The 23,684-nt window shown below is 46.7% G+C and overlaps 1 long non-coding RNA gene across 2 annotated transcripts in view; it reads left to right on the top strand.

Annotated features, from left to right (window-relative positions):
- LOC309520890 overlaps nt 1-23,684 on the top strand; it is a 55,061-nt gene that overhangs the window by 12,695 nt on the left and 18,682 nt on the right. The window contains exon 1 of one of the 2 annotated variants that reach the window (XR_014214467.1): nt 19,511-19,524. The exons of the other annotated variant lie outside the window; for it this stretch is intronic. This is a non-coding gene — a long non-coding RNA (uncharacterized lncRNA). Of the gene's footprint in view, nt 1-19,510; nt 19,525-23,684 lie in introns of those variants that run through there. 2 annotated transcript variants of the gene reach the window in all.

Genomic DNA, 23,684 nt, shown 5'->3' on the forward strand with positions numbered 1-23,684 from the left:
TCCTGTTCCAACTGAGCCTGGCTCAAGCATCATTAGCTCAGCTGCGCTTCCCTTGCGAAAAGAGAAGAAGCCTCTCTCAATCTGGCTCCAAAAGAGAGTTCATCCATGTGATTCAGGAGCCAAGTGACTTGTGACAAGGTTTAGGAAGAATGACGATGAGTGCAAATGTGTTGAACAGAAGAAGCTGCTTCATTCTGAGTCAGACCACTGGTTCATCTAACCCAGCGCTGCCTGCACTGACCGGCAGCAGCTCTCCAGGATTTCAGGCAGGGGATCTCTCCCAGCCCTGCCTGGAGATGCCATTTGGGATGGAATCTGGGAACTTCTGCATGCAAAGCAGGTGCTCTGTCACGGAGCCACTGCCCTTTCCCAAAAGCAAAGTAGGATTCTAGTCCTCGTGCTTCTGAATGAGAGACCTAACAGCAGCAGAGGAAGTTACCTTACACCAACTCAGATCATCAGACCACCTAGGTCAATGTTTTCTACACTGACTGGCAGCTGCTCTCCAGGGTTTCTGGTGGGGGGATCTCTCTCCAAACCCTACCCAGTGCTCTTTTCACTGAGCTACAGCCCTTCTCCATAGCCATGGTTCTTTTTGGAACGAGACACCCCCAGGTTTTTGAAGATTTGCCTCTCCCCCCCCCTTTCTTGGAACAAGCTGTCTGAAGGTGCTTAGGAGGAAACTGGTTCATCCATTCAGCCTTTTCTTCTTTTTAATAGAATGGAAAATGCTTAGATTAAAAATGCACACGTGCGTCCATGTGCACCCTCTCTCTGTCCCCATTTATAGTAACATATGTAGGTCCTCCTTTGTTTTTATTGACTGGTTCTGGCGCTGTGAATAGGGGTGGGTGGGGGAGAAAGCAGATCCTGTCCATCTTGGCAGGGATACGGTTCTCCCCAAAGACAGGAGCGGCAGATTTCTCCCCTTCTCATTTAAAAAGAGGCTTTGATTTAATCAGCTTAGGAGAGTGTTCCATTGTGTGCCAAGCACAGGTGCAGCAGATGTACTGTCTCTCGCTAGGCTCCAGGGCTGTAGAACCGCTGAATTGTGCAAGTTGGAAGGGACCCACAAGGGCAATCTAGTCCAGCCCCCCTGCATTCAGAGCTCAAGAATCCCTGACAGAGTCCAACTTCTGCTTAAAAACCTCTGATGAAGGAAAGTCCACCACATCCGGAAGTAGTGTGTTTCTCCGCCAAACCCTATGAATCACAGATAAATCACGGGTGGGGTCACAGCTTCCAGATCTTTGTGGGACTCAAACTTCCTTCATCCTTGAGCACGGACTCTACTGGCTGGGGCTGATGGGAGCTGGTGTCACAGTTCAGTATACAGGTGATCAAAGTCCCGGCTGAGGACGTTGGGACCGGGGGCAAGATGGCGGGGTGGGAGCAGGAACGAGAGTCCAGAAGCCAGGAGTCAGGAAGTCAAGAGTCCGAGGGTCAGAGAACCAGGAGTCAGGTAGCCAAGGGTCCGAGGACCAAGAAGCAAGGAGTCACGAAGTCAAGGGTCCAAGGATCAGGAAGCAAGGAGTCACGAAATCAAGGGTCCGAGGATCAGGAAGCAAGGAGTCATGAAATCAAGGGTCTGAGGGTCGAGAAGCAAGGAGTCATGAAATCAAGGGTCCGAGGACCAGGAAGCAAGGAGTCACGAAATCAAGGGTCCGAGGACCAGGAAGCAAGGAGTCACGAAATCAAGGGTCCAAGGATCAGGAAGCAAGGAGTCATGAAATCAAGGGTCCAAGGATCAGGAAGAAAGGAGTCACGAAGTCAAGGATCCGAGGGCCAAGAAGCAAGGAGTCACGAAATCAAGGGTCCAAGGATCAGGAAGCAAGGAGTCACGAAATCAAGGGTCCGAGGATCAGGAAGCAAGGAGTCATGAAATCAAGGGTCTGAGGGTCGAGAAGCAAGGAGTCATGAAATCAAGGGTCCGAGGACCAGGAAGCAAGGAGTCACGAAGTCAAGGATCCGAGGGCCAGGAAGCAAGGAGTCACGAAATCAAGGGTCCAAGGATCAGGAAGCAAGGAGTCACGAAATCAAGGGTCCAAGGATCAGGAAGCAAGGAGTCACGAAGTCAAGGAGCAGACCCCACCCCCAAACCGTTTTGTGTGCATTCCCTAGAACACACAGTTTTGGTATGCGTCTCCCCGCAAGAGATTTTTGAACCAAAACTGCATAGCAAAAAATCAGAGTTGCACAATCCGATTGTTTGTTGCAAATTCCGGGAACTGCAGATTATGTTTGTTGGCTTTAAAATGCAAAGCAGGCGAAATTCTTCTCCATTCCTTTCGCCCAACTGGGGCTATTGGAATAAAACAGCTGGTTATCGGTAGAAAGCTGACAGCCCAAAAACAGGAAGAGAGGACATAACAGGGATCTCTGCAGTGATGGGGCTTCACCAAGGAAGTGTCACGGTCTGGTCTACAGGCGATCAAATTACCAGCTGAGGACGTCGGGACCAGGGGCAAGATGACAGGGTGGAAGCAGGAACGAGAGTCCAGAAGCCAGGGATCCGAGGACCAGGAAGCAAGGAGTCACGAAATCAAGGGTCCAAGGTTCAGGAAGCAAGGAGTGACGAAGTCAAGGGTCCAAGAGTCCAGAAGCAAGGAGTCATGAAGCAGAGGATCAGGAAACAAGAAGCTAAACACAGCAAGGCAGGAAAACGAGTTGCTGTGGCAAAGAGCCGAAAGGAAATGCTGACCTTATATCCCTTCCCAGCTCTTGCCACCAGGTGCAGTGAGTTACCAAGTGGCCTCACCTGTGTGGCCATGCCTTGCCTCTTCAGAACAAACTTAGGAAGGCCCCAGACTGCGAAGCCCTATGGGTCACATGGCCTGGCTCCTGCATGCACTCCTGACAGCTGGAGTCCAACTATATCTGGAGGCCAACAGGTTCCCACCCACGCACCCGCCCTGATCCAGATGTTTGGCCTATGTCCTCTGTGGTCGAAAAGAACCCATACCCTCCAACATTTCCCATAAATTTTCCAGCTGGCTCGCACAGGAGCACAGCAGCAAAAGACGTGCGAGCGAGTCAGCTGACCACCTCCCTTGCCACAGCCCCTGCCAGGCAGCTGCTTGCTGTCTCCCCTCTTGTTTCCTCTGTCTGTGCCAGACCTCATGCCGCCAAGTGACAGTGGCTTTGGCAGTGGCAGAGAGGGGCTGGCAAGAGGGGCCGGTGCATGGCCAGATTTAGGTTTGATGAGGCCCTAAACTACTGAAGGGAAAGGGGTCCCTTATATGTCCAACTGTCCTTTGTCAAACTGTCACTGTTTTTTGTGTGTGTTTTGAATATATGCTATACAGTGGAACCTCGGGTTACATACGGTCCTCCCTACAAATGCTTCGGGTAATGAGCTCAGCTAAGCCGGAAGTAGATGCTCCTGGTTGCGAACTCTGCCCTGGGATGCAAGTGGAGGTTGCGCGCCAGCAGCGGGAGGCCCCATTAGCGGAAGCGCACCTCAGGTTAAGAACGGCTTCGGGTTAAGGACAGACCTCCGGAATGAATTAAGTTCGTAACTGGAGGTACCACTGTATAGTAATTTATGGACCTAATAGGTTGTCTAAAGCCATTTGCACATAACAAAATATGTATTTTATCAAAGGGATTGTTGAACTGAAATGCAATTAAGAAGAAGTATATTAATAGTGAAATACAATTAAGAAGAAGTATATTAATAGTGAAATAATTTTTGAGGGGCCCCCAAGAGAGTGGGGCCCTAAGCTATAGCTTGTTTAGCTTATACGTAAATCTGGCACTGGGCTGGTGCCTTCATTATACACTTTTAGCTTCCTCTTTTACCAGGCCTTCAGTTGATTTGATTGACATCCTATGCCCTTTCAAAATGTGTTGAAGGGGGAGGGTTTATTGGGTTGTTGTTTTTATTTTGATTGTGTACTTTGAGGTTTTATATTCTGATTTTATCCTGTGAACTGCCAACTCTGCATAGTTCATCAATTTATGTTGCCACTCTAACTTTGTCGGTACCTTTTCACCCTTCCCGTTCATAGCTATTAACATTCTTGCAGCCACTGTGGCATACAAGAATATTTCCTTTGCATTCTTGGGTATATCAGAGCCTAGTATCCCCAAAAGGAAAGCCTCTTTTTTTAATGAAAGAAACATTAAACATTCTTTTAAGTTCCCTTCTTCTTCTTCTTCTTCTTCTTCTTCTTCTTCTTCTTCTTCTTCTTCTTCTTCTTCTATGGCGATCACTCGTAGCCGAGTAAGATTGTCTTCCATAAACACGGTTTTAACAATGAGTCCGTAAGTGACTGTGGAGGCCAGTTCTGGATCCACACGTCCTTCCACAGTGGGGACACTGGTTTCCAGGTGGGAGTTGATCACGGTGTGGATTTGCCAAGCGTGCCTTCCTCTTAGCATGTTTCTCCCTTGCATCCTGAGTTCAAGTGTCTTCAAAGCCCACGACACCTTTGGTAAAGGCTGTTCTCCAACTGGAGCGCTCGCAGGCCAGTGTTTTCCAGTTGTGAGTGTTTATGCTACATTTTTTCAGATTTGCCTTGAGACAGTCTTTAAACCTCTTTTGTTGACCACCAGCATTATGCTTTCCATTTTTAAGTTCGGAATACATACCTCGGGTTACAGACGCTTCAGGTTGCGTTTTTCTGGGTTACGGACCCGCCGAAACCCGGAAGTACCGGGTCACCTCAGATATTGTTACGAGATGGTTTGCTAAGATCCTTGCAAGAATTTTGCTGGCCGCCGCTAATAGAGAGATGCCTCGATAGTTTCCACAATCAGTTCTGTCACCTTTTTTAAAGAGATTGATAATTTTGACATCTCTAAAGTCTGCTGGGATTTCTTCTCTTTCCCAGATTTTTTCAATGAGCTTGTGAAGTGGTTGTGTAAGTTCAATCCCACCCACTTTGAAGATTTTGGCGGGTATCCCATCAGGCCCACTGGCTGATGGGACCTGGACCAGTGTATATTACATCCCAGAACTCCCTAATTTTCTTTTGTGTTATCCATTCCTGGCAGCCTACCGTGGGGGGGATTGGATCCTCTGACACCTGATACTTCTGCTCCAAGAGGGAACTGCCTCCCCTACACACAAGGGTTCCACTTCAAGATGGTTCCCCTGCTAAGTGCAAGCACCGGCTCACCCTTCTCCCATGCTTGGTGGCGGCAGCGTCGGAGGGAGAAGTCATGTTGAAATCATAAGCTGTGATTGCTTCTGTAATTCCGTGACTGTCCTGGGAAAACAGGGACACTTGATGGGGATGAGACCCCAAGTAACCATATACCCCTGCTGTAATGTGCCCCGTACAAATCTGAAATGCCCCATTAAAAAGCCAAGCGGCGAAATTTGCGCTGAACGGGGAGATATTTGCACCTGTTCATTTCTGCTGTAAACAAAGCCTTCAGATTGGATCACCAAACAGCCTCTAGGTAAACATGAATCTTTCAGTGGCCAAGGGATTCCCGGCGGGGGCCTGAACGGCAAACTCCCTGCTCAAATCGGAAGCACCAACCCGAATGTGCTACATACGATAACAGCCCTCCCGGATGCGACTGAAATGTTAATCTGAGTAGTCAGCAGAATGTTTGTTATGCAAATGTTTCATTTTGTCGTGTTGAACTTTTGCAGTTTATCGTTAATTGGAATAATAATGAAAAATAAACAGCTTGGGGTGGGACAGCCGGAGAAGAGGAACTTTAATGGAGTTCTGCCTCATTCGCCCATCCTTAGCAGGAAACTGCCCTATATAGCCAGGACAATTTTTGAACCTAGGAATTTGGCTTTCCTGGAGTCAGGCCACTGGCACATCCACATCAGGAACAGATGTTCTACCACAGAGCTTACCCTAAAAAAACCCAGGAACTTGGGAAGCTGCGTTTCACTGAGTCAAACCATTGTTGACCTTGACTGGCAGCAGCTCTCCAGGGTTTGAGGTAGGGGCCTTTCAATGCCCTCCTTGGAGATGCCGTGGGGGATAAACGGCCTTGGCCCTGTATACCTGAAGGAGCGTCTCCATCCCCATCATTCAGCCGGGACACTGAGGTCCAGCGCCAAGGGCCTTCTGGCGGTTCCCTCACTGTGAGAAGCGAAGTTACAGGGAGCCAGGCAGAGGGTCTTCTCAGTAGTGGCGCCTGCCCTGTGGAACGCCCTCCCATCAGATGTCAAGGAAATAAACAACTATCTGACTTATAGAAGACATCTGAAGGCAGCCCTGTTCAGGGAAGTGTTTAATGACTGATGTTTTAATGTATTTTAAATATTTTGTTTGAAGCCGCCCAGAGTGGCTGGGGAAACCCAGCCAGATGCGTGGTGGGGTATAAATAATAAATTATTATTATTATTATTATTATTATTATTATTATTATTAAACCTGGGACCTTTGAGTGGAAGCCCAATGTTGTACTACTGAGCTAAGACCCTTCCTTGTTTCTGCCCAAGACAGGAAGGAGGACAATATGTTGCAGTAGCCGGGTGCATTTGCTGAGAGGGGAACCTGTGGCCCTCCAGATGTGGTTGGACTCGAACTCCCAACAATATGGCAAAGGGAAGAGAGGAGTTGCGAGCCTTGGCAGTTTTGTCAGTAGAGCACGCAACTCTTAATCTCAGGGTTGTGGGTTTGAGCCCCCGTGTTGGGCAAAGAGTCCCTGCATTGCGTTGTTAGACTAGAGTGTTTCCCAACCTTGGGCCTCCAGCTGTTTTTGAACTACAATTCCCATCATCCCTGACCACTGGTCTTGCTAGGTAGGGATGATGGGAGTTGTAGTCCAAAAACAGCTGGAGGCCCAAGGTTGGGAAACACTGGATGACCCTCGTGGTTCCTTCCAACTCTACAATTCCATGAAGACCAGCAATGCTTTGGGCAAACCAGCAGCATTCTGAGGGCCACAGGTTTTCCCTCCATGCACTATAGTAAGAATGGTGAACCTAATTATCAAGCGTCTCCTTTGCATAAAGAAGATCCCAGTTTCAATCCAGACATCTCCAGGTAGGCCTGGGAAAGCCCCCTGCCCCGTGTGAAACCCTACAGAGTCTCTGTCTGTCACTACAGACAATTCTAGATGGACCAATGGTCTGACTTTGTGTAAGGCAGCTTCCTGTGTATGCTGCCCCCTAGTGGATACTCTCAGAACTACACTTCCTCTCAGCTATTATCCCAATAATGCTTTAACAGCGGACAGCAGCTCCCCTAACTAAGAAGCTGTTTGTGGGGGATCGTGGCAGGCGAGGAAACTCTGGATGCGGTGACCGTCTGATCTGTTAAAATGCTTTGCAAACCCTCTTGCTTTCCCCTCTGGCAGCCAATTCTCTCCCCCCATACACCGCCCCCCACTATAAGACACTGAGCAGGGCTCATCCATCATTCGACTGATCTGGCAGCCTTCCTGGGACTTTCAGTTCCAGCTGTACGCCGATTCCCGGAATTGGAGGGGGGGGCAGTCTTGTGGGTGGCTCAAGGCAGCGACCCAGCTGCAGCTCTGGAACATCCAGGAGGCAACAGAGTGGATCTCCTCCATGACTTGCACAAACTCTGGCCGTTGTCTCCCTCCCTCCCTCCTATTTTTTTTCTCTTTCCCCCAAGATAGAGGGAAGCCATATGGTTTCTTTGATTTACTGTCAGTTGAGCGAAAAGAGAATGAGTGCTGTTATGATGGGCAAGGGGGCCTGTCGCGTCCGTCCCAGATACAGGAAGCTCACATCCAGTTAACTCTTTATTGGCAGGAGAAACACTTACAGCAGCTGTGGTCATACACATGCACAAATGCTTCTAGCCTCTGGGCAGCTGTCCACAGGTCTGGACCCAATGGGGCAGTTGCAGCAGCAGTGGGGGCCCTCCCCTCCTCCAGCTTATTAGGGCTGGGCGATGTGTCGGCACATTGTCCCAAATTGGTTTGAAGTCCACATCATGGCCACAGTGTCAGAATACTGGGCATGACAATGTATCACGAATCGCAATGTGTGTGTATGATGTAAAAGATCGTGATGTGGGGGAAACGGTGAAGCCATCCATTGCTTCTCTCCTGATTCCTGGCAGCCCTGTGGCTCTGTACTATAAAACAACAGTTGCAACGATATGAGAGTTGAAGTTCCAGCTCCTGGAGGGCATCATGGTGGCTACTGCAACAACCTTTGCAAGCTATGAAAGTATTTATCATGATCATTAGTATTATTACTATTAAATTTATATCCTGCCCTTCCTCGCAAAGGAGCCCAGGGCAGCAAACATAAGTGATAAAACATCAAATTCAAATGCAGACGCAGACTGGGAAAGATAGCTACTTAAAAGGCTTATTTAAAGAAAAAGACCTTCGGTAGAGGCTGAAAAATGACGGCACCCTTTTGATATTTAATGGGGAGGGGGCATAGCCTCCAACATTTCTCCCATGAAAATAAGGACATCCTTTTCCATAATAATGGTAGTAGTAGCAGTAGTAGTAATTTTATTATTTATACCCCGCCCATCTGACTGGGATGCCCCAGCCACTCTGGGCAGCTTCTAACATACCGTATATACAAACATAATAAACCATTAAACATTAAAAACCTTCCCTATACAGGGCTGCCTTCAGATGATTTCTAAAGGTTGCATTGTTACTTATCTCCTTGGCTCGGGGTTCAGATAACTCCATCCCCTCCAGCATTTCTCCTATGAAAATAGGGACACCCTAAGGGAAAGCGAGACATTCCAGGATCAAATCAGAAACTGGGATGGCTTCAGTAAATCTAGGACTGCCTGGGAAAATAGGGACACTTGCAGGGTCTGGAGGAAATTCCAAAGAGAATTCATTCATTGTGTGGACCAGACTTCCTAATGTGATGGTACTTGTATCCCCTGGTGTAATTATTATTCCCATATTGCAGATGGAGGAAGGGGGAAGTGAGGTTGACAATGAATAGCAGATTAACTACACAGGGAGGGCCCCTAACCCCCGTAGTTTTATTTTCCTTTTGACAAACCAAGCGATTATGAACACTTTTCTTGCTGCTTCTCAGTTTCCCTTGCTGTCTATCCTATGCATAGTGATTTTTAAAAAATATTTTTCATTTTGCTAGGCGAGAAGGAAAACAGGGAGGAGGGGAGTGGGCAACAAAGAATAGCATAGAAGACAAACAAATGTACGAGGGAAGACAAACAGCAGTGTTGACATGGTATTAGCAAACCTCAGAGCAAATATATTACTCAAATCCGGGGATAGAAAGGTGACTGCTGGGTGTGTGTTTTTTATTTCCATGTCTGACACATTTAATTTCTTCTTCCTAAAGAAGATGGTTTCAGAAGTACAAATTTAAATACAAAGATATCCTTCCAACTTATAAAACAAGACACACACACACACAAGAGAGAGAGAGAGAGAGAGAGAGAATATGAGGTTCTGTTTGCACAGAGCATCATAAAAAGATTAACAGAAGCTGGTTGGATCTCTGTACATTGCCACTAACATTTCATGGGAATCTGGATATATTTGGCAATCACTGTTTTCACATTGAGGATTGCTAAGTAAGCCCCTACATTTTCCAAACTCAGCTTTCTTTATTCATATATTCTGTAGTCGTCTGTTCCTGAGAACATAAGGAGAGCCTGGCAGCTGGATCAGGCCAAAGGCTCTTTTAGTCCACCATCTTATTCTCATAGTGGCCAAGCAGATACCTCTGGGAAGCCTGAAAAAAGGACTTGAGTACAACAGCAGCTCTTTCAGAAGCATACTGTCTCCAGCAGTGGAGGAAAACATAGCAACCAGGCAAAACCGCAGAGGGGTGTGGCATGGAGAGAGTTCCAAGGGCCAGATAGAGAGGCATGGAGGGGCCACATCCAGTCCCTGGCTCTGCGACTGATGCCCACCAATGGGTGGCCCCCCTGCACATGATTCTTTCGCTGTGATTCCTGCATTAGTCTAGATGGCCTTTGGTGTCACTTCCAGCTCAACAAGTCTGTGATTCTATGTTACTGAGCCGAGAATGGTATTGCAAGATTCAGAGGGATACAAAACTCAAGGAATAACTGTCCTGATCCACGTAGGACTCCAGGCAGTGTGACTCAGGTTGGTTGCTTTGAAAGTGTGGATCAGATCTTCCACATTTTCAGAGAAATCGTCAAGCGTTTCTCGCAACCTCACTCTAGCCACACCTGTCCAAACTATTGTAGCAAGATGAGCACAGCAGAAATGGCACTTGGATGCCTTTTCTGGAATCATTGACTTTGCAAAAGTGAACACTGAGTAGGAAAACTTGTGTGTCTGAGTGCTGTAGGTAGCAAAAGGAATTTACATGGAGTGATGCAGCCACTTTGTTTAGTGTCCTTGCCTGAGACACGCTTGCTAGCATTATATCTCTCCCCCCAACCTTTGCCAAACAATTCCCCTCTGCATAAACAAAGCCAGGCAAAAACAATGGAGCAAACACATGTCCCCCACATGTGGTGGACTTGTGCAATCATTAGGGAATTCTGGGATAATCTCTATAATGAATTCAAGAAATTATTCATACTAACTTTTTTTAAAAAAAACCACACAGAGATCTTTCTTTTAGGCATTTTACCATTTGAAATTAAAAAAGCCGTAAGACCACTGTTCATGAATGCCACCACAGCAGCAAGAATTCTTGTGGCGAGGAAGTGGAAAAATGAAACAATACAGACAATCACAGATTGGCAGATACTCATGTTAGAATATTTACAACTAGCAAAACTGACGGGAATTGTTAGAGGAGTGTTGAACCAGAAAATATTTGGAGAATGGAGAATATTTAAGGATTATATAAAATCATATTGTACCAACCATACCATATTAGCAGAACTTGAGTTATACTTGTAAACACAACAAATACCGTTTGTGGAGTAGACGGGAACAATATTAAAGAATATAAAACTGTGCAGGAGAAACGATGAGAGTATAAACAGTACAGTGAGAATGACTGGAGGACTCGTTTTGTCAGAAGTCTTTTTTATTTAAGTGTTTATTTAGGTATTAGGAAGATTAAGTTTTTTATGCATGTAAATCTACTTTTTCTTCTTTCTTCTTTCTGTATTTTCTTCTTTTCTTTTTTCTTAATTCTTTTTTCTTTAATTTTCTTTTTGTAGTATGAGATTGTAAATTCTTTGTAATTTAAATTAATAAAGATTATTATTAAAAAAAAAACTAGAAAAAACTAGAAAAAACAATGGAGCGAACAACAGCAGACAGGGGACCTGGAAGCAGTCTGGATGTTGGTGCTGTTGGCTTTCTGGATTGGCATCGGACCTTCGGGACTACTTCTTCTGGAATGTATCCTTTCTGGTGGGAAACCTTAAGAACATATAATCATAGAACTGTAAAGTTGGAAAGGTCATCTAGTCCAACCCCTGCAAGGCAGGAATCTCAGCTAAAGCATCCATGACAGATGGCCACCCAACATCTGCATAAAAACCCAAGGAAGAAGAGTCCACCTGCTGGATTAGGGGCAATGGTCCATTTAGTCCAGCATCTCACAATGGTCAGCCAGATGCCCATCAGAAGCCTGCAAGGAGGATCTGAGCTGAAGAAGAAGAAGAAGAAGAGGAGGAGGAGGAGGAGGAGGAGGAGTTTGGATTTGATATCCCGCTTTATCACTACCCTAAGGAGTCTCAAAGCAGCTAACATTCTCCTTTCCCTTCCTCCCTCACAACAAGCACTCTGTAGGTGAGTGGGGCTGAGAGACTTCAGAGAAGTGTGACTAGTCCAAGGTCACCCAGCAGCTGCATGTGGAGGAGCGGGGAAGTGAACCCGGTTCCCCAGATTACGAGTCCACCGCTCTGAACCATTACATCACACTGGCAGTGTCCTCTCTGGAGGAAGAGTTTAAGGGACTCTGGCACTTGGAGGCTAAGGTGGTAGTGAGTGGGATGCCCTCCAGGAAGTCACCAGACTCCAGCTCCAATCTGCCCCGGTGTCAGGCAGCAAAGGAACCAACCCCCACGGCAGGTTGCCAGGAATGGACATCAGACAGGGAAAAGTCCTTACCATCTGCTTTTATTCAATATTCACAGAGAGAGGCTTGGGAATGTGGCCTTTCGGAATAAAGGTGTTGCTTCGAGTGACTCTCCACCCCCTCCCACTTCCTCATGAGTCACCACTATGGCTCCTGGAACGTGCCCTCTGCCTTTGAGCTCTTTGCTCTCCTATTTTCAATGCCCGCCAGGTTCTGGGAGGTGGGGTCTGGATGCTTTCTAAAGACACTGAAGCCATCAGCTGTCTCTCCCCTTGTGCTTCTTCTTCTTCTTCTTCCTCCTTTCCTCCCCCCCCCATTATTTCCAAACTTTTCTCCTCATCTGCCTCTGAGCTGTGACCTCCCTCAATCCCCTGTTGTAAGTCTGAACTGTCTCCTTCTTCTCTGGAAGGGTCAGGCTGGGGAGGCAGTCTCTATGATTCCTCCTCTGCCCAGTTCCTGGCACCTGGACAGCCCAAACTATGGTGGAGGATGATGGGAGTTGGAGCCCAGCAACATAAGGAGGGCACCACATTGCCCATCCCTGCGTTATGATGAAGCCGTGCCCTCTTCCCCGGATCGGCCCCTTGCCAGCCTGATCTCAGCCCCATCACTTGTCTCTCCATCTCCCTGCCTCTGGCTTTCCTTCCTTAGCCCAGAATGTGAGGGAATGTCAGCCAGCGGCTTTTCGAAAAGGCAATTTGCTAATAAAATATCCATGGAAATATAAAGGGCAGGATTCGCACGTCCCTACTTGAAGTTACCTTGGTAGCAGCAGTGGCATCTGCACATTCTTTTCTTCTCCTCTCCCTTCCACCCCGCTGTCTTTCTGGACAAAGGAGAAAGCTGTTGTTTGTGGCTTCCGAAACACATTCTGAGCAGTAATCAATTAACGGTAAATTAGGTTCGTTTGTCAAATTCAAATCAAGTCCCCCCCCCCAATCTTTCCTCGCTCCGTTTGCATCCATCGCCCTACACTTCTTGCTTTGCAGTCTGTGCGTCATTCTCTCTCTCTTTCTCTCTCTCTCTGGGACATCTACCCTCTGCTGTGTCTCTTTTGTTTCAGCTCTTTTGAAAGCAAAAGCGATGAGATCTCTTGGTTTTGGTATCAGAACATTCTTTCAGGGGGGGGGGCAGAGTGCAAAAAAAATTTCCGCTTGGCCCCAGTTGCTTAAATGTCAAATTAGTTCAACTGCAAGGGGATGTCATCCTAGGAAAAAGGCCCAGCCATTTATTTCCTCACACTGCCCCTCCTTTGCTAAAAGGATGACCCTGCGCAGACTCGGCCGCCAAGATTGCACACAAATTCTGCACCAAGTGGAAAGGGATTCTGCAATGTGCCCACATCATGGGTAGGCAAACTAAGGCCCGGGGGCCAGATCTGGCCCAATCACCTTCTAAATCTGGCCCGTGGATGGTCTGGGAATCAGTGTGTTTTTACATGAGTAGAATGTGTGCTTTTATTTAAAATGCATCTCTGGGTTATTTGTGGGGCATAGGAATTCATTCATTCCCCCCCCAAAAAAATACAGTCTGGGCCCCCCACAAGGTCTGAGGGACAATGGACCGGCCCCCTGCTGAAAAAGTTTGCTGACCCCTGGTCTAGGGCCTGAAGGTACTTCACTGAAAAGACTGCCACCTACAGATCAGGGGTTCAACACATGGGTCAGCCACACACAGATCCAGACACCAACATCCTGCTCTTCCAGGCTCTCCCCGCTTAATGAGCCAAAAACCTGAAAGGGGGGGGGTCTCGAAATATAGTCCAACCCCCACAGGGTCTGAGGGACAGTGGACCGGCCCCCTGCTGAAAAAGTTTGCTGACCCCATACATTGTGCAAATTAAGGATCTGGGTCAATAGAAAGACTCCATCCAGAAAGACTTAAGAGCCAGTGGGGTGTAGCGCTTAGAGTGCCAGACTAGGACCTGGGAGAGCAGGGTTCAAATCCCCACTTAGCCATGAAGCTTACAGGCAAGTCCTTTCCTTTCATCCTCACCTCCCTCACAGGGTTGTCGTGGGGGTTACATACCCTCCAAATGTCCATATTTTCCAGGGACAGTTCCGGAATCACAAAAGCCACCCCAGCTTCTGATTAAGCCCAGAATGTCCCTATTTTCGCAGCTGGCTCTGACTAGAATAGCCACACGTCCAGGATTTCCTGGACATAGCCGGGATTCGGCCGTTTGTAACAACGACCAGATGTATGGCAACCCATGTCGGAAGTGTAGATTTTGGCGAATTTCGTTAAATTTTCACTTTTTGAAATATGGCAACCCTACCTCTGAGGGGCAGGCAGAGGGCAGGGCTGCCCCAGGCAGGAAGAAAGGGGGAGCAGAGCAGAGCACAAGGAGTCTCGGTTTCTTTTTTGTCTAATGCTTTGCGCTTCTGCGTCTAACCTTGCCCCTTTCTACAATTTATTCGTTTGTGTTTTTCTTTTTCTTTTTGTAAATCTATCAAAGAAAAAATCAGATAAAATCGGGATTTGAAATATACTCGGAGTCGAGAGTGGATTTCATGGTCTTTATTCAGCTCATAGTGGGAGGAGGAATTGAAAGTTCCCCCAAAGTATCTGCTTTATATACATTATTTACACAATGGGCTGCATGAGATTGGCTAATTCCGGAATTCTCCTGTAGGCCAATCAGGTTGTGGATTCACTTCCATCTGGAGCTGGATTGGGTGGCTCCTGCAGACCAATCATACTGCTGCATTGTTCTAGGACCAATCAGACTGCTGCATTCTGAATCCTATTGTTCTAGGACCAATCAGACTGCTGCATTTTGGATCCTTTTGTTCTAGGACCAATCAGACTGCTGCCTTTAAGATCCTATTCACCTCAGTACATAACAGGATTAATGGGTTTTCTTAAAAGGTGTGTGCTGTGTCCCCCTTGGGGCAGTGATGGTGGCACCCAGCCTTCTTCTGACATGAAACGGTGGGGATGGAAAATGGGAGATGGAGGAGGGTTGGTCGCAGGGGGAGTGAGAAATCCCCTCCATCCAAGCAAGCAAGGATCATTATCACTCCAAGGGGGCTGGCAAGGCATGTGGCCTGGGGAGTGTCCCGTGGGCCAGGTGGAGAGGACTGGAGGGCCACATTCTCTCCCTGAGGGCCTGAGCTTTCCTATCCTTTCTCCACACCAGGGATAGGTCTATCAACCTCAACTGCTGTCATTTCCCGCTACTCAAATCTGAGTTAGGAAAACTTACTTGTGAATCCCCCTCCCACTCACTCCCACCCACCCCAGATTTGTTCTAGTCTGAGCTGGTTAAGAGAAGGAGCTTTAAGTGGAACAAGGAGGGGTGATGAAGGAGGAGATAAGGGTGGAGGTGGAGATCTTGAAAGGGCCCCTCTGCTCCGAGATGAAAGCCGAGCTGTGCAGCGCAGGGAACCCTCAGAGCCTCCCGAAGCTGATTCTGGTGGGGGAAACTGCTCAACTTTGATGGGATTAAATGGTCTGATTAAGCTAATAGCTTGCTTGGCTTGGTAATGGGCCCTCTTTTGAAGGCTGCAGGAACAAAGTGGGGAAGGGGGATGGGGTTGCCGTTCGAAGGAGGAGCCTCACATCTCAGCTGTGATGTAGTTTGAGCTTCGGTGTTTGTGCTGAGCTGAACAACAGCAACAGTGGTGCTTGCTCATAATATGATGAGCTATTATTTCCATAGTACTACCAGTGCACATGGAGCCTCCACTGACAGGAGCAGTTTATCTCTAAATATAAGTTACTAGGGATGGCAAGCAGGGAAGCATCTTTGCATCTAGGGGGAAGCTTCCAAGCAAGTCGTGAGTGCCACAGTGGTGTAGTGGTTAAGAGCGGTAGGTTTGTAATCTGCGGAACCGGGTTCGTGTCTCTGCTCCTCCACCTGCAGCTGCTGGGTGACCTTGGGCCAGTCACACTTTTTTGAAGTCTCTCAGCCCTACTCACCTCACAGAGTGTTTGTTGTGGGGGAGGAAGGGAAAGGAGAATGTTAGCTGCTTTGAGACTCCTTCGGGTAGAGATAAAGTGGGATATCAAATCCAAACTCTTCTTCTTCTTCTCTTCCCATTTGTGATTCCCAGCAACGTGGAGGCACACAGGGCAGGACCTCCAAAGCGGAGCTCAGTTTTCACATAAAACTGCACATTTAACTCAAGATAAGGATTTCCAAACATACTTTAATCTAAAAGAGCGTTTCTCAAACTTGGGCTTTCCAGCTGCTTTCGGTCTACAGTTCCCATCATCCCCGAGCACTGTTCCTGCTAGCTAGGGATGATGGGAGGTTGCATTCCAAAAACAGCTGGAGACGCAAGTTTGGGAAACACTGATCTAAAACAAGGAGGGAGAACTTGCAGCCTTCCAGATGTTGTTGGACTCCAACTCCCATCAGCTCCAGTCAGTGTGGCTGATGGATAGGAATGGTGGGGGTTGTAGTCCAAAACAGGGACAGTCAATATGGCAGCCTTCGGCTGTCACTGAATGCCAACTCTCATCAGCCCCAACCAGCAAGACCACATAGATACATTAAAAAAGGGAAATAAATACAGTGGTACCTCAGTTTTCGAATGCCTCTGTAGTCGAACATTTCGGAATTTGAACGCTAAAAACCTGAAAGTAAGTGCCTTGGTTTTCAAACACACCTTGGAACTTGAACAGGAAACATGGCTTCCATTTTGAGTTTTCCTTATTGAGGCTTGCGTTTTGAGGCTTCCGCTTTTCGAACGTTTCGGAACTCGAACGGACTTCTGGAATCAGATTATGTTCGAAAACCGAAGTACCACTTTACATTGAAAACATCCCGACCACTTCTAAAAGGCCACAGATAGTTAAAGGCCTCCTTAATGGAGGAAGGTTTTTGCCTTGCATCTATAATGAAGGGCCAGGCAAGCCTTCCTGAGGAGAGCGTTTCACAAACAGAGCCACTGCAGAAAAGGCCCCGCTCTTGTGCTGCCACCCTCCGCAGTAGAGATGGGAAGACCTGGAAAAAAACTGGACAAATGGGGGGGGGGACCCAGGTTTTTTCCTTTTCCCCCCAAAGACGTTTCCCCCCTGAAAATTTGAAGAAAAAAAATAGTTTGATATAGTTTGAATATTCCACACATTATTCCCCCCCCTCAAATTTTCCTGAAAAAAAAGGCTTTGGAAAAAACAGAAAAAAACCTGTCATCCCCTCCCCCCAATTTTTCTGTTTTTCCTCCAGGCCTTCCAGCACCCACACTTTGGAGCTCTCACTGTAGGTGCTCTCACTGTACTCTTTCTGGCAACTTCTCAAAACATTTTCATTGGGGCCAGCCCATCTGAACACGTACGTAGAAGCTGCATGCGATTTACTTCCTTTTAACCACTGCTGACCTTAATCATCTTTTGAATACTCTTAAATACCTGCTTTTAACTGTTTTATCAATCATTTTAATGTTCTGTTGTATATTTTTGTCAACTGTTTAGAAAGCTCTCTTACCATCATGTGGTTTATAATATATAATAACAAATTCAATTTAAAAACACACACACACTCATTTTCCTTTCAAAGAGAGTTTGAGCCTTAGTGCAACATACTATTCAGTAACTGGATGTTGGTTACTTCTGGGCCTGGCATGCAAAAAAAATTGCCTTACGCTTTGCCCCGGCTGTCCTCAAGTAGAGATGGGAAGGCCTGGAAAAAACCCAGAAAAATTGGGGAAAAAACAGGTTTTCCCCCGGGTTTTTCCAAAGCCATTTTTTAGAAGTCCATGAGAAAAATGACAAAGAGGAAGAAGAAATGAGATAGAACAAATTGCATGTATATGTTTGTGTCTTGGTTTATTTTGTTTTGTTTTTGTTAAGCACTACTCAAAGGGTAGACTTTCTATGGAGCTTAAATATTGAGGTGGACCTTAACTTTGTTTGCTGTCAGTGCTAAGGGGCAAATCTGACTTTTATTTATGTTGATGGTTTCTTGCTTTTTTGTTGCTTTCGAGGGAAAGCGGGGTGGTTACCTGTTTTATTGCAAGTATAATACTTTTATATACACTGCATTTCACGCAATTTGTAAAACTACTCCACACTGAACTTTTCCCAATTTTTCCAAAATTTCTATTTTTTTCTGAAAAAAAACGGGAGGGGGACATTCCCCCCCAATTGCTTCAAAATTTCCAGAACGTTTACATCTCTGCTCTGGACCTCTTGTGGAGGGGTCCCACAAAGATCTGAAAACTAAGATGCAGATGATTGCTGGTCGCTAGGTTGCTGTCAGGGCAAACTAAATTTTATTTGCTCGTTCTAAGCATGCTCTGATCTATTTTAGCTATTTTTTTGGAACTAGGTTGTTTTTATTACTTTGCATTTTGCAGTGGCATTTTTAAGTGTTGGAAGGCTACCTTGAATCCCAACTTTGGAGAAAGGCAGGATAGAAATACATTAAACAAATACCGTACTTTTTGCTCTATAAGACTCACTTTTTCCCTCCTAAAAAGTAAGGGGAAATGTGTGTGCGTCTTATGCAGCGAATGCAGACTGCGCAGCTATTCCAGAAGCCAGAACAGCAAGAGGGATTGCTTATTTCACTGCGCAGCGATCCATTCTTACAGTTCTGGCTTCTGAGTTTCAGAATATTTTTTTTCTTGTTCTCCTCCTCCAAAAACAAGGTGCATCTTGTGGTCTGGTGCATCTTATAGAGCGAAAAATACGGTAAATGAACTTTCGTTGCTCTGCCCCCTTTCCTCTGGCTCTGCCCACCACTGGCATGCAGCCTCTGGAAGGAGGAAACGTGGCTCTTTGGCCGTCCCCAGTCTTTTTGTTCTCCTAGCTCTTTGTTGCTTGTTAGAAACCGCTGGATCTTTCCCTCTGATTTCATATCTTTGAATTCCCTTTCTTTTATTGTTCCTGACCTACAGCCTGCTTATACCAGCCAATCTCCGTTCAATTGATTCTCTTCCTCTTTAAAAATAAGCACACAAAACAAAACAAAAAAATCCCTCTAAGACTCATTTATTTCAGCTGGCCTTTGTCTAATTGTTTTTCACCTTCTCTTCCTCTTGCAGCTTTCCCATTTATTTTTAGTTTCGTTTCTCATTACAGGTCTGTGGGGCAGGAGTTTTGTACACCACTTAGTTTGGGTGGATTTTTTTAAAAAAATGTGCTTCATTATATATCATTTAAATCTCACTCCTTAGCTAGGAAAAAGCTCCCATAGCGATATACAAAGATTGGAAATAGGGGGTTGTAGCCAACTATGTTCTACTCAGAGTAAACCCATTGAAATTAACGGACCTGGAGTAAACATCTAACATGGGATTCAACCTAATTTATTTTCTGCCCTCTGGCTTTCAAATGGAAAGTCATGGCATTAGAAGAAAAGTAGGTTGGGAGGGAGGAAGAAGGAAGAGAAGAAGAAGAAGAAGAAGAAGAAGAAGAAGAAGAAGAAGAAGAAGAAGAAGAAGAAGAATAGTAGTAGTAGTAGTAGTAGTAGTTTGGATTTGATATCCTGCTTTATCACTACCTGAAGGAGTCTCAAAGCGGCTAACAATCTCCTTTCCCTTCCTCCGCCACAACAAACACTCAGCAGCTGCATGTGGAGGAGCAGGGAATCGAACCCAGTTCACCAGATTACGAATCCACTGTTCTTAACCACTACACCACACTGGCTCTCAGTGAGCAAACCCGGGCACCATTTCTGTGTTGCAAAATTCTGTGTTGCAAAATTCAGCAGAACAACAAACAAACCTATGGTCACGTAAAGCATACTCAATAAACACACAAGACTGTAAAATGTGTGAGATCATGATATTGTATTTATTTGCATTTGCATTACTTATTTGCATTAAGTACTGATGAAGCCCAGAATGGTGAAACAAGGCCAATATTCCGGAAATCCTTGCCTAGATTCTGCGTAAGGATTTTATGGAACTGTAACAATCTTTCATGTGGATTTTTTGGACTTTATGAACAGACAGATGGAATAGACACCATTACACGGATGGACCTTATGCATGAACTGACTAAAGAATGATCCTATCCACTGGGTCTTCTGCTTTGTTTGTTTGTTGAACTTTATGAGTTACTGCCGTTGAAATTTATAATTTGATACTATGAATGGTATGTCTTATTTATCTAAGAACACAGCCGGTTACGTCTCGTGTGTTTATTGAGCAAAATTCAGCAGGGCAAGGAGCAGGCTCTAAGCACAGTGGAATAGCGGCTGTTTCTTTCCCTCAAGGATGGCAGCCTTTGGTCAGTAGAAAGTCTTCAAAATGCGAGTGATGAGAGGAGTCGCTTAAGCTTGATTCAGAATCCGCTTGGTATTTCTGGCCTTTCTTGGAGAAGCCTTAGGGAAAGCCGAGAGTCCTCTCCTGCCTCGCAGTGTTGGCAGCTGTGGGGTGAGGGCGCCATGGGCATGCTAAAGCTGGGCACTGGATTTGGCTGAGCCCCAAGCCCACCAGGCAGTGACCTGACCACCACCTGCATCTTCCCAGAAGGTAGGAACCCACCACCGCCTGGCCCTCCTTCCTGCCCAACGCCCAAACCCTGCCCAATCCTGGCAGGGCAGGCTCTTACTTTCAACCAACTACCCCACAGAGAAGCAAAACCGAGAGAGAGGGGAAAGTTCCTGCATTGCCGGGGGTTGGACTAGATGACCCTTGGAGCCCCTTCCAACTCTATGATTCTCTGTTTCTCTCCAACAGCCTATGGAAAGCCCAATGCATCAGGGGCATTTTAAAGAGAAACAGGTACAGTATATGGAATTTTAAAAATAATATTTCAAACAATTTTTTTGGGGGGGTGACACCCAAGAGGGTTAGCTTCCTGTATGGAGGTGAATAGGGTAATGTAACCATGGCTGTATATATGGGTTTTCAAGACGTTTGTTTCATTTTGCATAGACTTTAAGAGCCTGCTAGTACTTCTGCATGTGTTGTTATGTTACAGTTAAACTGTTTGAAAGATTGTTTTTTAAAATTCTGTATATAAAGCTCTTTTCAAGATACCCCCGATGAAGGAATTTCTCTGAATATGCGTTGGGATTTTAATAAATAGCTTGCGGCACTTCTATCCCCCTTGGTTTTGCTGGTTGGTGCCGTGCCTTCCCTGCTGTTGGTTTCTCCACAGAGAAGCCACTTGCGAAGAAAAACCCTGCAGGATTGAACCCCCTGCTGTTGCTTGGGGGGTGGGGAAAGGAAACACAGCATCTCCTTCCCCTGCCCCCCCTCCTAACCTTGAGTTTAATCAGGTGTTTTCTTTACCCTAAATCCCTGCCCCAAACAAATTCCGGACTGGATCTTGTGGGACATTATTGCAGTCAAACCAACAAGTCATGCTTTGCCAGATGGGCACATGAAGGGGCTGAGGCTCACAGAGATTTCCTGTAAAACTTGCTAGAGAGAACTCTGTGAGATCACTTCCTGTCTGCCTGCTCTGGCAGGGAACTGTAACACTACATACAGTACAGTGGTTACAGATGCTTCAGGTTACAGACTCTGCTAACCCAGAAATAGTACCTCGGGTTAAGAACTTTGCTTCAGGATGAGAACAGAAATCGTGCGGTGGTGGCGGGAGGCCCCATTGGCTAAAGTGGTACCTCAGGTTAAGAACAGTTTCAGGTTAAGAACGGACCTCCAGAACAAGTTCTTAACCAGAGGTACCACTGTACTTCCTTCCTGCCTGGGCAGCCTCCTCTTTTTTCAGCGTAAAACCAAATCTCTTAACAACACCACACTCTCCACGGACCTTTATTCCAAGGAATCCGAACCTGGAAAAGCACTCAGAAGCCCTGGAGTCTCTCAGCACTCAGAGCTTGGGGGGTGGGACGTGTAACAGTACAATGAAAACAGCCTACGAAAAAGGCCATTGAAAAGCGATACAGATATTAACAGCAGATAAACTGAAGAACATGAAGGGGCGCTGATTTCTCCCTCTTTAGTTGTACCCACCCCATAGTGCCAGCCACGACACAGAGCTACTGTTGTGTCTAGCCCTGACTTGGTAGCAGAAGCAGAGTCTTCAGGATATGAACCAGATCTCCCTTCTCAAAGCTTGGGGTCCCCTGGAACTGGGGATAAGTATCTCATTGAGGGGCCCTCTCTGCAGGAAACTTGCTAAAGGACCCTTTGACCTCTCAGAGGATGAGGTGGAGCCACCACCTCCCAGTCCATGAGAACAGCACCCTCAAAAATTCTCTGCCGAAGAGTGAGGCTGTAGCATGCATCTGTGCACCCAGAACAATCCCATGGCTCATGTGTAAGGGGGGTGTGTGTCTCATCATGAGCAAGCAATCCCTGATGCACTGAAAGAATCCAGTGGATTGACTGAACCAAGTGGGAAACCAAGCCATATGAGGAACAGTTGAGGGAGATGGGTATGGGGACAAGAGAAGCCTGAGAGGTAAGGTCGTCACATGGAAGATGGAGCAAGCTTGTTTTCTGCTGCTCCAGAACGTAAAAGCTAAACCAGTGAATGACAAGAAAGGAGATTCTGACTAAATATTAGGAATAATTTTCTGAGAGTAAGAGCTGTTCGACAGTGGAATGGACTGCTCTGGAAGGTAGCAGACTCTCCTTCATGGGAGGTTTTTAAGCAGAGGTTGAATGGCCACCGGTCTTTGATGACTCCCGGGGATACCTTCCAACACTACAATTCTGTGTTTTTCCTGCAAAGAAGGTCAGCTGATGCAATCATGTGGTTGTTTCACAGTAATCAATGAGAATTTAATTAAGAGTGAGGGGCAAGAGCAATCCAATGAGGGCCAGAGATAAGGCCTTCTGTCAGGAGTGCATGCAGGAGCCGGGCCCTGTGACCAGTAGGGCTTCGCAGGACTGGGGCCTTCCTAAGTTTGTTCTGGAGAGGCAAGGCGCAGCTGCACAGGTGAGGCCACTTGGTAACTCACTGCACCTGGTGGCAAGAGCCGGGAAGGGATATAAGGTCAGCATTTGCCTTCGGCTCTTTGCCACAGCAACACGTTTCCTGCCTTTCTGTGTTTGGCTTCTTGTGTCCTGATCCTCGACCTTGGCTTCTTGACTCCTTGCTTCTCAACTCTCGGACCCTTGACTTTGTGACTCCCTTCTTCCTGTCCCTCGGATCCCTGGCTTCTGGACTCTCGTTCCTGCTCCCACCCCGCCATCTTGCCCCAGGTCCCAACGTCCTCAGCTGGAACTTCGATCGCCTACAGACCGGACCGTGACACTTCCTTGGTGAAGCCCCATCACTGCAGAGATCCCTGTTATGTCCTCTCTTCCTGTTTTTGGGCTGTCAGCTTTCTACCGATAACCAGCTGTTTTATTCTAATAGCCCCAGTTGGGCGAAAGGAACGGAGAGGAATTTCATCTGCTTTGCATTTTAAAGCCAACAAACATAATCTGCAGTTCCCGGAATTTGCAATAAACAATCGGATTGTGCAACTCTCTGACTTTTTGCTATGCAGTTTTGGTTCAAAAATCTCTTGCAGGGAGACGCATACCAAAACTGTGCGTTCTAGGGAATGCACACAAAAGGTGTATTTTAGGAGAAGAGAAAACAGCGACCAGGCTTTCCAGTTATCCAAAACTTTTCAACAGGCTGGATATGAAACAAAATATTCCCAACGGTTTGGGGGTGGGGGTGCGAGGAATGGGGGAGAGGAAAAGGCTGGCTCCATGTTGTATTAAACAGAGGGAACAGCTGCTCAGTGGAAAAGATGGGATGTGACTGCCGGGGTCCACTCAGTGGAGGCTGCTCTGGAAGGGTGAATGGGGCCCTGCCCCATGAGCCTCAGTTTGCCCTCAGTCAGCTCCCAGTTGCCTGCCTTCTAAATGACACACAGTCCAAGGAGTGGCCCTGC

The sequence above is a fragment of the Podarcis vaucheri genome, assembly GCF_965113315.1.
Source record: "Podarcis vaucheri genome assembly, chromosome: 16".
In the NCBI taxonomy this organism is placed as follows: Eukaryota; Metazoa; Chordata; class Lepidosauria; order Squamata; family Lacertidae; genus Podarcis; species Podarcis vaucheri.